The sequence below is a fragment of the Spodoptera frugiperda genome, chromosome 23, assembly GCF_023101765.2.
Source record: "Spodoptera frugiperda isolate SF20-4 chromosome 23, AGI-APGP_CSIRO_Sfru_2.0, whole genome shotgun sequence".
NCBI lineage: Eukaryota > Metazoa > Arthropoda > Insecta > Lepidoptera > Noctuidae > Spodoptera > Spodoptera frugiperda.
In genome coordinates, this window is record NC_064234.1 from 4058561 (window position 1) to 4072437 (window position 13877).

Sequence of the window (13877 nt, forward strand, 5' to 3'; positions counted from 1 at the left end):
TTCACGTTGCGCGGTAGCTGGTTGCCTAGCCACCGCACCAACTGTACAGTCATTAATGTTAATAGTTTTCTTTATGAACAGAAATTAAGATGAATAACAACCATATAAAATTCAAATTTTTACATTCGTTTGACTCTACTTTATTGGCTACACAGTTGGCGTAGTGGCTGCCATGCTGCCGTTATGCTACCGTATGAAAATACAGACTAGTGTCTACATCAATTAAAGAACTTCAAAAGTTTCGAAGTTCATATCATATTTTCCATAAAGCTAATGTTGTTTTAACAGTATGAAAACGAAATTCGTAGAACAATTCATTTGAATGTCAGATAGACCACAAACATTACTTGAATTCAAACAAAAGTCGTAAATAATACAAATCTGAATACAAGTCTCCTAGAACACGGATTTGGAATACATTGCCTCCTACAGACGACAGCTTAACAAGTCTAATAAACAATACTACGCATTGTACACACTATATAGTGCAATGCTAAACCAGTCTATCATGGTCTCGCTTTGTGTGAGTTTGTTGAACTTTCGAAGGCCAATTTATACTGGTTAGAATAGCTTGTTGTATATGAATACCAGTACTTAATACCATTACAATCCCCTAAATATTGCGAGAGAGTTATCTCACACACAACAATGTACCTTTGTTTAATAAAAAGTTCACAATTAGTTCATTATTTATACATAGAGATTGTCTGATTACATCTTTGAACGAAACTTTTTCAAGTGAAATGTTTTAATACGGCACCGTTACAAACATTTTATTTGTAATTTTATTGTGAGATTTTTTCGCGGTGAAATTGTGTAAGGAGGATTTAATGTCTGACGTTGGTAGTGGTGTTGTGTGAAAAAAATGTAAATTTCTTTAAAGATTCTAAGAGGAAAAATGGAATTACAGAAATCTAGGAAACACAGATTAGAGCTGAAATGTTTATGTTTGAATTATCTTTCTAGAAATTAAATTTCTCGTTCGTTTATAGCCATGTCATTTTTTATATTTTGCAGAGAATGTTGACATTGCGATATATTATGATTTAAATCCCATTTAATGTAACATTTTTTACTGCAATACTATAAATAATTCATGTTTAAGTACCTATAAAATAAAAAATATCAAAGGCTTAAAATTAAGATTAAAGCACCCAATGCTTTCAAAGGTTTTTAACTACTCTCTTATTTATTTATGAAAATTTTATAAGTACAGTTATGAAATGTCGGTGAAAAGTAACGAAATTCAAGTATATGCGATAAGATGCAAACATTTTATACCATAATTATTTTAAACCCAACTTCAATGTCGAACAAGTAATTAAAATTTAAAACTGACATAAATTAAATCTTACATTTGTCAAGAATTTAAACGTTTCTCTCTCTCTTTTAATCTTAACCTAGAAATATTATCGATTATTTTGCTTAATTAAAAAAAAAACTTGCTAGGTACTTTACTTTTTTTTCGAAACACGTTTTAATCTGGGGCAGCATAACTACGTAATACCTAAAAGTTTTACGTCGTTTTGGACTTCACTTTACTGTAATTGCGACACTTTTCTTTTCAACAACGACCGCCATTTTATTTTTGCGCTCAGTGAAAATATTTCTGAAATGTTGAGGTGATAACAATCTTTCTTTTTCTGGCAGCGAGTAAAATAACTTGTATGATTAATGATTTAATGTCGGGACTGTGATAAAATCAAGAAAAGGTGATAATTGAAATAGATATTAATCAACATTTAATGTATTACATAAATATATCAGTTCATCCGTGATCATGGCGCTTGCAACAGTGCCGAAATATTTGAAACTCATAGAAATTAATAAACATGGTAAATATCCCGTTTCAAATATCATTTTATTTCAAAAGATACCGTTGAAAGCCCAGGTAGTAGAAAAAAGAATAAACCTAGAGTCACCTAGACAAGCAAGAATGTGTTTCAATCCGACAAATAGCTTTAAAACACTAACCTACATTAACAACAAACAAAAAGCAAGGTGATAGTAAAACACTTGATGAATGAAATACTATTCATCTCATTCAACTGTACACGCAACTCATATGAGGAAAAAATGTCTGAACTCATTAATCAAACATCTACAAAATCTCTTCTAAAACTAGAAGCATGCTTCAACCGTCACAGTATTACGTAACAAGAAGCCTGTTTTCTCTGATGAGGTATGCAGATATGTCTCATAAAAAACTTAACATAAATTATGTAATAAGACATCACACCTGTTAATGGTTGAAGGGACAGACAGCTATATCTACAGTTAACCGGTTTGATTAAAGAAAGAAAAGCTGTTTAACTGCACCGTAACAGAAATAAAATATAAATAGAGAATAAAATAAAAAAGGCATTACGGTGACTGCTTCGTTGGTCGAGTGGTCGCAAGTGCGACTGCCGGACAAAGTATTACTGGGCTTTTTTTCGGTTTTTCGAAAATTTGTTGTAGTAGCACGGAATCTGGAATTGTACCCAGCATATGGCAATAGGCTCACCTACTATTACATAAAACTTATAACACAAATGGTGAAAAGTGGGTGTAATTGTATAACGGACTAGCTACTTCCGCGCGGTTTCACCCGCTCTGCTCGGCTCCTATTGGTCATAGCGTGATGTTTTATAGCCTATAGCCTTCCTCGATAAATGCACTATCCAACAGAAAAAGTATTCAATTCGGAGCCAGTAGTTCCGGAGATTAGCGCGTTCAAACAAACAAACAAACAAACTCTTCAGCTTTATAATATTAAGTATAGCATTTACGTGCCGTAAGGTGCACCTTTTTCCTCACGGACAGTGTTTACTTAAATGCTATAGCCTGGGCACGAGCTCGAGACACGGTGCTGATTTTCAGCACTGACCAGCTTGTTTTCGACTAGTTATGGTGAAAATTATAAAAATACCTAGCGGGTTTACCGGGGCTCTACCTCAAAAATCAGGAGTAGGAACGGCGTAGATTTTAGTCAGTAAGAGTTTTGACACTCCCTCTCGCCTCGCCCACGGCAAGAGATGTAACTGGATGACTTTGCCCCTTCAAAAAAATAAATAGGAATCTACAACATAACAACAAGACAACGTAATAATACCGGTAAATCTAATTTATCTTGAATGCAACCGCATTCTGTGAAAGTGTTGGTGCTATCTCAAAAGTCGTGGCACTCGTGGCCCATGTAACAGCCCCCGCGGCTTCCAACGCTGATACCATCTAGTAGCCTAGGAACCGAACGCTGGGTGGTCTCACACCTACGGCTTTGCGAAAACTAATTTATTTGATATGTACTAGTTTCAAGTTTTTTAGGGTTCCGTAGCCAAATCGCAAATAATAGAAGCTTATATCATGTCTGTCCGTATGTCACAACCATTTATTTCCGAAACGGTTGGGCCTACATAGTTGACTATTAAAAATTGATTTGAGCGAGATATCATTATTACTATTTAAGAAATAATATATTAACAAAAAACGCATTTACAACTTCTTCTTTCATACAAACACTATGTAAAACCAAATATATTTTTTATGAAATATCGATCAAAGTTACAACGAATTACAGTAACTTTTATATTATATCATCTACTTGCTGCTACGGAACCCTTCATGGGAAAGTCCGACTCGCAGTTGGACGGTTTTAATCAACTTTATTAACGGTCAGATGTATTCGGACTCCTTTTACTCTGATTTGTGACGTATACTGAAAGGTCTCTTTTGGATAAAGAACAATATGGTATTAAGTATAATAGATTAGAGTGAGAATAATTAACGGCTTTTGGTAAGGTAAAAATAGTAATACGAGTAAGTGTGTAAATGGACGACCATACCAAGAACAAGCTAAGCATCACCACAGGCATCACAATGAAATAACGTAACTAAAACTCACGGTTTACTCACGCACATTAATGGAAAAAAGTTCTACTAGTTTCGAGTCACAGCGGGACTCTTCATCATGAGCAGCGTGCGCAGCCTTCTCGTTACGAAACTAGTAGAGCTTTTCTCCATTAACCTTTCGTCTCGGATATATGAGACACAATAGAAAACACGTTGTGTCTCGCATAGATCTGCGCTCCAGCATACGACGGGTTAATGTAGGTATGTGAGTAAACCGTGATTTTTAGTTAATTTTGTATGTCTCACGATAGTTAATATAAAAAACAATAAAATAACGTCATTCAATTTTAAACTCTATGCTAAAGCAAGGACTTGTACTTCATAACGAAATGAAACACATAATAACTAAACTTTAATTAAAGGCTACTTTACGACAGCAACAATTATCTAGTATTTGCACACGAATTTGTCGTAAGGAAGTAATATATATCTGAACAGAATGTGTTCAGTCCCCCAGTATGTAATTAAACCGTTTATTTTCTGCCAGTAACTAAATGTTGAACCTCCAAAGTATGTAACAGTTTACCTTTGCCGAAGTAAGTGCGGCGGTCACGCGAGCCACGGCGTATTGTCTAAAGGTTACTCATATTTGATTTTTTAATAACCGTCTCAGGAATTTTTATTGTTGTTTCCTTGGAGATCAATGCTGAATAGTTTATGCTTTTACGATTAAACAATAGAAAGATTTCGAAAGAGTTGATCATGTTTTTTTTTTTCTATTTGGTGCTAATGTGTTCAATTTACACAGGTACTATTAATTTGTAGCGTTTATTTAGTTCATTGCACAAGATCTAAGAAATCTTCTTGCTGTAATAGAGATTACAATTTAGGTCTGATTTAATGCTTCTACTTATATTTATATTAAACACAAATACAAGACTTATTCTGAGAAAACAAATTCGTAAGTTTAACGATATTTTCAACAGAAATCTCCTGATCTATTGATTTTACTTTTTTTTGATGGGGTAAGTTATCCGTAGCCTTCTCCTGCCTTGGACGAGACGAGAGGGAATGTCAGACTCTTACTGACTAAAAACCACACGTTCCTACTCCTGCTTTTCGAGCCGGAGTCCCGGTAACCCGCTAGACAGTCCGCAGCTCAACGCTAAACTCAAGAGAGGTTATAATTGCGATAGGCTTGAGAAGATTGCAAAATTACTTAATAACAATATCCTCCAAACCTCCTATTCTAGAAACCTTTACCTAGTTACGAGACAACCTCAACCGTTCACTTACACGCTCAGTCTCCTTCCAGCTTCCAATACCAACTGATCTGTACCCTTAGTATGAGTTTGATTTATGTTTAAAGTAATCGAAACGAGAGCATGTTTGGCGCTCTGTACCTCTGTAAGAGTTTTTTTTTTTTTTGAAACGTTGCCCCACACTAGGATTTTCTCCTGTGTCGTGGATGCGTTTACAAACATACAATTTCACATGCACATAACACCCAGACCCGAAACAACAATTTGTGGATCACACTAAGAGTTGCTCCGTGCGGGAATCGAACCCGCTACACGTTGCGCGGCAGCCAGTTGGCTAGCTACCGCGCCAACCGTGCAGATTGCTTTTACATTACATACATTTAACGAAATCGAAACAACTTTTAACGTAAAGCAAACTCATACTGAGGGTACTGATTGGACGGCTCGAATAAACCAACCAATCAGAACGCCAAACACGCTCTCGTTTCGTTTTCGTTCAACGTAAAGCAAACTCGTACTAAGGGTACTGATAAGGAACAAGTAGACACGCTATTTACAAATGTCAATACCTGACCCCAATAATGACCCCACCAAAGAATTTACCCCTTTAGGCCAGGATATGTTAATGTTCTCATTTACATTTGCTAATACTAACTGACTTTATTTGAACCAATTCCGCCATTGTTCTTAGTTTGGTATTTACTTTACATAGTTTGTAGAATGCTACAAACTATAATAAATTTCACGCAAGACACTGGTCTTGCATTTTACACATGAAGCTGCTTCTGCTTAAAACAGGGACTGCGGGGTTCCTCAAATACAACAAAAATAATACAGGCTTAACGCAATTTATGTTTAGCAGAGAAACAGAAACATTCTTCAAACGATAGTTGAAAGAAATTAGAAACATGTACGTAAAACGTAAATGTCGACACATCCAAGGTAAGCTAGCTTTTAGAGGAGAAAAACTAGAGAGTGGGATTTTTACCTCACTAAAGCACGGATAAGGTAAGGAGCACCGGGTTCTCTAATAGACCTTAAACTGCATTGTGCACTACATACTCGTAAATCATAATAAGATCGTGATCCCTAAAAAGATGTCCTGCAGCAGTTTACAATAAAATTTCAAGTGTTATCACACCATTCCACAGGTTAATAACCTTAAGCCATAAGAAACAGAGCATAAATAATTCTAACTTCGTTCTAGGTAGGCTGGGTCTCAGCTGAAAAATAATATAAAACAAAGCTCTAAGATAATTTAATAACAAGAAGGCAACACCGCAAACTTTCTCTCGTAGATACTGAGATACTTATTAAAATTTTGATTCAATGTTAGGTGAAGGTAAGTGGACAATGGAACTTACATTGCCAAGTCATTTTAATAATACACTCCGGCTTCCGCTCGCGACTTCCAAGTGAAAATACTAATTATTATTGTAAGTTGAACGAATTTGTCCGCGCGTGGCAACAGTCTACAATAGTCACAAATTTAAACAACAGGGTAATGACCGGCGTATGAAAATTAAAAATCTTTTTAGTCCGTCAGTTGGATAATGAAAAAATATTAGACACTTTATACTTAGATAAAACGAATCAAAATTTAGGAGTGGATGCAAATACGTCATTTCTACGCATAAAATGTACCTAGAAGTGACGTCACGCGATATTTCAAATCGATATCTTTGAAAGTATTTGTTTCCATAAGAAAATCATAAATACGCATCTAATATTTAAAAATAATCTGAATGATGGACATTAAAAGAAAAATTAGTCATCTACCCTATTGTAGACTATGTGGCCGATACCTTAGTATTCTACATTTAACTTTAAATGTCAATAGTAATTAAATAGATTAACAATTCACAGAATGCGAAATAAATTAAATTGAATAATAAATATAGGGGGGTTAACTGTTTGAAATAAAGATAAAGTTAATTTACTTAAAAACAAGTTTTCTTAATAACATTTCAACGTATCTTAGCTAGTGTGATATAGTAACTAATTGGTTGTAAGAATTCAATTAAACCTATTGACCACTGGCTGTTTGAACATTATGTATAGGTAAGATATTTTTATAGGTCTCACGTTTTGTAATAAACTTATTTATAGACCAAGAAACCCTTCACGAGCTGGCCTGAATGTTTAAATTAACAAATCTATTAATTTTCAATGTAACAATTAACTTTAATTGAATCTTGCGATTGCTAATGTTGATATTCTGTTTTGGTTTCTATAGATTTTTTGTTCCATTTAATAAAGCGACTAAATCTCGATTCAATTGAAATGTAAAAAAAAACTATATCAAAAGTTACATTACGTACGCACGTACATATCTACTTATATATATAATTGGCGTGCAAATATTTAGTTCCTGCATTAAAAAAGTTACTAAAATAAAAAGTAGCACTATATGCAATTACGCGGTTCTCAGAGAACCTTGTCCGTAGGCCACTATTAATGAAACAATGTAAACTTGACAGGCTGTAATTTTACCGCATGACGTCATAATTCAATCATCGGGCTCGTGATAATCAATTGTTAGCTCCAAATTGATCACATAGATCATGGAATCAGGGCAGGCGCAGCTAACTTAAAGCGATCAATTATGGTGTAGGTTTGGATCGATAATTTTCTTGAGTAGGGTAAGAAAATATAGGTAATGATTCATTCATCATTGATTAAAATCTTTGGAATTATTCGCTGTCAGAGCTTAAAGGATTTTCGGACTAGATACTTTAGGTGCTATTCAACAATAAGTGTGGGAGAACTATGCTTAGGCACGTATCGGAGTGATACCGCGGCTTCACAGATAACTGACATGAAACAATGCTTGCTTTGTATTTCTTTGTGTTTTTCCCAATCCCCGACTCCCCAACAGCCGTCAAATTCCTAACCCCCAAAAGGCCGGCAAAGCTCTTGTAGTCTGTGGTCATTCGGGGTCGGTACAAGACAGAAGTCGAAATAAAAATGACTAATTCTCATGATTACATACTATATCAAGAATAGGGCACAACCCTCTAGTCTAGTTTTTTTACTAATGCCACTTACAATTAAATTAATTGCAAAGAACTATGCCTAATTCTTTAGTATCATTAGATCCCACTACTACCAACCCAGAAATCAGAACCAATACCCACTGTTCTGACAGACTGTTCCGTATTTACCTACCTTTGTTACCACTAGACACGACTATCAAATAAAACAAGGAACAGTCATTCAATTAAAGTCATTTATAATACTAATCACATACACATTACCTACTATCTGATTGTCATACATTTACATGTGTTCAATAATGATGTAGTATTTAATTTTAATCGCTAGCAACACCGGCCTTAGTGTCACTTGGTCTTTGTCACGCTTCATTACTCCACATCACGCAGCTATGCCAAATATGTGACCTTATCAAAAATATTGTGCATACAGTGTCTTCCATAATACTCAGTTTTGATTAAAACAGACGTGTTCAATTAACAATTACTGTGATAGTGAACATAACTAATTATATTCCGTTACCCATTAAATACATAATATGTGCAGCTATTAATTTATAAGACTTATTTTGCATGTTTAACATCGAATATTTTATCACACATGAGATTTTTTTATTTATTAAGAAAGTTTTTCGAAATCGACACGCCTATAGACAAATTTCCCGTGATTAAAAATTAATATCTTGCGTGCAACAAAACAATGATTTAGCTACCTAAATGAAACATCGTATATTCAAACAACTTTCTAAATTGGTCGGCAACAAAGTCTTAATCAGTTATCTTTAATGAAAGACTAGGTAACACGCATTCTAATGCTAAGTATAAGTACTATAAATAAGCAATCTAGTCCAAGTTTCTCTTGCATTACATATAACCTTAAGCCATATAAAGACTAAAACATTTCGTCTTCATTGTTCTATTCATTATAATATCAAACTAAATGTTATTACCATTAAATGTATGCTTCAAACTTGTAACATATTAGATGAATCACGAGGATTTTGTATCTCATACTGGCATTCTAATCAATAACTGGAAACAGGTCAAAGTCATTGAGTTTTCTGAAAGCAAGATGTGCTTTAAAAGGTTATAATGTCCCGAAATCGTCTTCAAAAACACTTACAAGAAGAATATAGTTGGCAAAACATAAGATTTCCCACTAGATACAAACTACAAAATTCGGCACATCGCTATAGTCCATTCTTAATGTATAAGTTACAAGTAGTTTTGGAGATTAGCAAACAAACAAAATCTTCAGCTTTATAATATTAGTATAGATTATATTCATTCAATTTTCATCAACATCAACAGCCTATAAGTGGCCATTGTTGACCAAAAGCCTCTTCTCACACGGAGGTTTGAGCATCAATCCCACGCTTGCTCAATGCGGATTGGCGATTTAAAACTTATAATTAAAAATTATAAGCCCAAATTTCCTCACGATGTTTCCCTACCCCGTTTGTGTTTTTTATGGAACACGCCGTGAACGAGCAGACGTATCGTATAGAGAAGCGGGCGTCTTAAATCTCTGCAACCACGACCAACATTGTCATCGTCACATCTTATTGTACACATATAATACACCCAAATAATAAAGAAATCTCTACAAGACGGACATAATATCAAGGAAATAATAATATCATGAGATACAATCGAACTAAATAATTTACGTCTACCGAGGAATGTACCACTATTGTACCGAATCACGCGAGCCAGTATTGGGTACCTATTGAGTTGGTAACCTTATCATGTTTAAGTGCACGACATTTAGGGTCCCTGTCGAAGAAACGTGTTTAAGGGATATAATATTGTCGAACCCTTATTCTGTTTTGTTAGACATAAATACAAATCAGATTCGATGGTCTTATGATTAGACATATCATTATGACATCAATATCTTACTTGAATTGAGTATGCTTAAAGAAAATTAACCTAAAACCATGCACCAGGCACAATTATTCCAGTCTCCATACTACTACTGAATCTAATATCTTAACAATACTTTTCTTGGTCCGAAAATCAAAAACGAGACATTTTTATGGTACAAGCTGGTAAACGAGCTGACGGATCCCCTGATGCTAGGCAATAGCCGGCGACCATGGACATGCGAAACACCAGAGGTGTTACGAATGCGTTGCCGGCCTATTCGGGGTTAGGAATTTAAAGGTTGTTGGAGAATCCGGGATTGGAAAGGGGATTATTGGGCCTCTGGTAACCTGATGAAACGACGAACAACAAAATGAAATAAAAAGAATTTATTTTTGTAAATAGGCTACAAAAGCGCACTATTGTACATCAAAATTTTTAATATCAAAAATTTTAGATGAAGCCGGCATTTCCTGACGGACTACTCTGAGAAGAAATGCCGACACAAACCCAGAGTTGAGGACAACGCAAATATTCTCCTTCTACTCCTTTACCTAGGGCGTAGGAGGTAGTCAATTTATCCTATCATAATTTAACAACGAGACGGAACTACATAAGAACAACATACATACATAAATATCACTCAACATTTCTCAGATCCGCCGCCTGTTATCTACGGCCATAGATCGAAATCCGTGCTTTACCTTGAAACGTAGCGACCTGGTCAACATGTCGACCCAACGACCGGTTATCGACAATCGACATATCGATACATTGACTATTACAATACGAGTACATTATATAGCTTACGTTATTGTAATCACGTAGTCGATAATCATTTTGTTATGGTGATTGCTTTCCATGAGCCGATTGCTTTTCTCTCGCTCAGCTTTTTTTTTATTCATAAAATGTAATAGGTACGCTGAATAACATTATTACATTTGTAATTTTTAACACACACTCATAGGATAAATGACTAATTTTTAATTTAATGTCCGTCTGGTAGTATATTTTAAAACATTAGACACGTATTTTTTATTTTGTTAAGGAAACGAATACTTTCGGAGATATATTGATTTGAAATATCGCGTGACGTCACTTTTGAGTACGTTTTATACTCAATAGTGACGTAGTTAGTATTGTTTTCAGATACGCTCAAAAAATAGGTCCCTAATAATTTTTCATTACCTAACTGAAGGATTAAATACATTTTCAGTTGTCATAACTCGTCATTATCCCTATTACACATATTATACAATGTACATAGGTAAGTGTAAAGTATTATAGACATCAATCACAAAACATCGGTATTCAATGAGTCAGAAATTTTATGTGGTTTAAAAGAACTATTAGTGTTTTAATAAAATTTATAGTCCTTTCCGTAACGGATAACTTTTATTGGGCAGAAATACCCCGGAGCAAAATCCTACGTCAGGTAAGAAAAGGAAATTAAGGGTATAGGCAATTAGGTTTGGTTATTCCCCAAACCTCAATATATTTTAGTGACGTATCCAATGATCGTAGGAACTTACCTACTGAAGTTAAGAAATACATGGTAACTATGTCGTAAACCCGTAACATATACAATACACAATAGATAATAGCTACCTCCAAACATTTTGAAATCGATTAACAAACTGACAAGACATCTCAAACACACATCAACAAGGCAATCAAACAGAATAATTAGGCGAAACATACTTTTATAACTACTTACACCATAATAAGGGAATCATAGCCTCATAGATCACTTATTATGTAAGCTACAACCTTGTACCATAACAACATACTACATATACGTCGTGAGTTATCAATGAACATATCGACATGGCTCTCAGTACGACATTAATTACAGTTTTTAACCATTCAAAGCGCATACCGAAGTAGCACCTGTAATAACACCGACACAAACGCACACAACCTTCATAGAACAATAAATCGAAATGGTTCCTTCGATACGACCTACGAACATTATTATCAATTAATAATTAATCGGTGCCGGTTGCACGCCCACTCATATTTGTACTTGGGCAAATCCGTGTGAGTCATGTACCTAGTTGAATTGTTCAGTTTTTGAAGTTCCGTAGGTATCTGTTGGTGCAGGTTGCTATTTTTAAGTAAGTATATAAAAATATAATAAAACTAGCTGACCTGGCAAACTTCTAACATTGTTTTCTCACCTTTTAAACCTGCCCTAGACTTCTGCAAATAATTCATACCTAACTACTACTTTACAAAATTGGTCCAGTCGTTATCGAGTTTAAGGGAGACTAACAAACAGCAATTGATTTATATTTGTGTATAAGTATAGATAAAGTTATCAATCAAACATGGAATGCATTAAAACATAAAATAAATTCGTTTGTAAAATAAATATCGTGGCCACATCATAGATTTGAGGGTTATTTGAGTATTTCATAAAATGGTAACATATTTTCATGGCGTGGGCAATTTAATTTGTTTTATATTTTAGGTTATCATCTGTACCTGAGTCAATTTCAAGGTAGGTACTTTTCTAAAGATAGCAACAAGAAATGTTTAAAAATAGTTTTCTAAAATTAACTTATTCGGTACTTACCTGTCTAAATCGACCCAATTAATTCACTGAAATGAACATTTATCTAACATTCTATTTACCACGTTATATTTTCTTTCTTATTTATTTATCTTTCTTTACCTTCGAAATTCTTTGAAAAGTAATTACTAATCTAACGTTTAGAAGAAAGTAAACTACTTTAATTTTCAGTGCGTAATTAGTTTTTCTGGAATTTTCTTTGATAAAATGTGGACCATGAAACTATACCTTTTTTTTTTTTTTTTTTTTTTTGAGGGTGGAAAATCATCCAATGACTTCTCCCGCCTTGGGCGAGGCGAGATAGTGTCAGACTCTTACTGACTAAAAACCACCCCGTTCCTACTCCTGCCCGTATAACAAAATTTAAAGTGTATTAAGGGAAAATTGTTACAGAAGATAATTATTTTTTACAAACTAAAAAATATAATTTGAATAAATTCAAATGCAAATGTATAATAAAGTCTCCCGATCGATTTTGATCATAGTGGTATGCCTGACTAACCTAACCCACTTTCGGACGGCAGAACGACTCTACTGGAGAAAGAGAGGTCAGGCGCAGAACTAATAGCTTTCCTCTCAGAACCCGATGTGACGGTAGCTTTCCCAGTCACGGGGTGAAACAATAATGGTCATTTTCCTCAGAAAACACCATTATCACCTTTTTGCATGACGCCGAAATCAAACCCGCGACACGTTGTACAGCAGCTCATCAATCATCCCTGTGCCAGCCGTGCAGTCATATGCAGATTACCGAACTACTAACTACATAATGTATGTAAGCAATATTTTTTCACTAATAAACCTTGACGTACCGAATCCTGTTTGAATAACATTTTCCTTGTAAACTAGGCTCGTCCGCCTGAGGGCGTAACGTTGCGCATTTACATAATTAGCAACTGGATGTTATGATAAGCCAGTCGATTACTTAATACGGCTTTTCACTTCATGAAACTCAATTAATTAATGTTATTTTTTTATTATCATATATACATAGATGTATTGTATATAGTTGTATTTTCTTAGGCGGACACTACTATACCAGAGACCAGTAATTGACGATATATTACGAAGAGCCAAACTGAAAGTACCCTTAGCCGACGAGCACGCATGAAGATAACTGTTGATGAAGCGAAAGAGGTATCTAAGATTCGTAGCAATTGGCGTGCCATTGTATCTGCCTACCACCATGGGAAACAAGCGTGATGTTATGTATATTTTATCTGTTTAAGTATTGGGCATTTTGGGATATTCGGAAAACTGTCTACAAAAGTCAGTTTATTTTAAAAACGAAATTGTGGCCTTCGAAATATACCTAAATGCAGTTCAAAGAAGAGCCTAAGCCTATGTCAA